General features: G+C 37.7%; 1 pseudogene; it reads right to left on the reverse strand.

Annotated features, from left to right (window-relative positions):
* Positions 1-289: 289 nt before the first annotated feature.
* Positions 290-511, reverse strand: LOC119536906 (annotated as a pseudogene).
* Between the last annotated feature and the right edge of the window lie 435 nt (positions 512-946).

Raw genomic sequence — 946 nt, forward strand, 5'->3', positions numbered from 1 at the left:
GGGGTTGCAGGACCATATGGTAACCCATACTTAGCTCCCTGTGGAACCACCACACTGCCCTCCAGATGGGCTGCACCATTCTACTTCCCCACCAGCAGTGACTAGGTGCATCCTTCTCTCCACATTTTCTCCAGCAATTGTATGCCTTTTTTTTTTTTAAGTTTAACAAAACATTTTAATATGAAAAATGTACATGACTCAATTTTTACATCACAGTAAAAAAGGCCTTTCAGGGAGGGGACATGTGGAAGCAACTGATTTCTCTACTGAACACAGCCATTCTTTATACTCATCCCAAGGCTTCTAACATGATACTATTTCCTCATATTACCACCATTCCAGTATTGTTCTGTTGCCCACTAGTTGCCATCTCTACACATTCATCAATCACAAGACTCATGAAGGGATCAAATCCCAGCAATACTCCTTGGACGTGTCTGCAAACATTTAACTTCAATGAGAACTACTTGTCCATAAATTTTTTCAACTTGGGCAGATGAGCTTTACTCATAGTGTCTACTCTGCAGGGTCAGCAATGCTTCTCTGTTTTTTAAACATTCCTCCCTAAGTAAACAATCAGTGGTTCCCAGTGTAATCACATAGTTATGATATTCACCACCACAATCTATATGTGGACATTTCCATTTCTTAAGCAAAAAAAAAGAGGAAGATGAGAAAAAAGAAAAAGAAGAAGAGAAAAGAATGAATAAAAAATAAAAGAAAAAATAAAAATAAAATAAAATACATTAAAAAGTTCAGACAACATCACCACCACCAAGAATCTCATACCCTTCCCTTATATCCCCCTCTCATTGGCATTTAGCTTTGGTATATTACCTTTGTTACAATTAGTGGTGGCATAATACAATGTTCCTGTTCACTATAGACTCTAGTTTGCACTGACTGATCCTTCAATCTTTTGATCCTACCTCCTTTTCAATGTCCC

The sequence above is a fragment of the Choloepus didactylus genome, chromosome 6, assembly GCF_015220235.1.
Source record: "Choloepus didactylus isolate mChoDid1 chromosome 6, mChoDid1.pri, whole genome shotgun sequence".
Classification (NCBI taxonomy): Eukaryota; Metazoa; Chordata; class Mammalia; order Pilosa; family Megalonychidae; genus Choloepus; species Choloepus didactylus.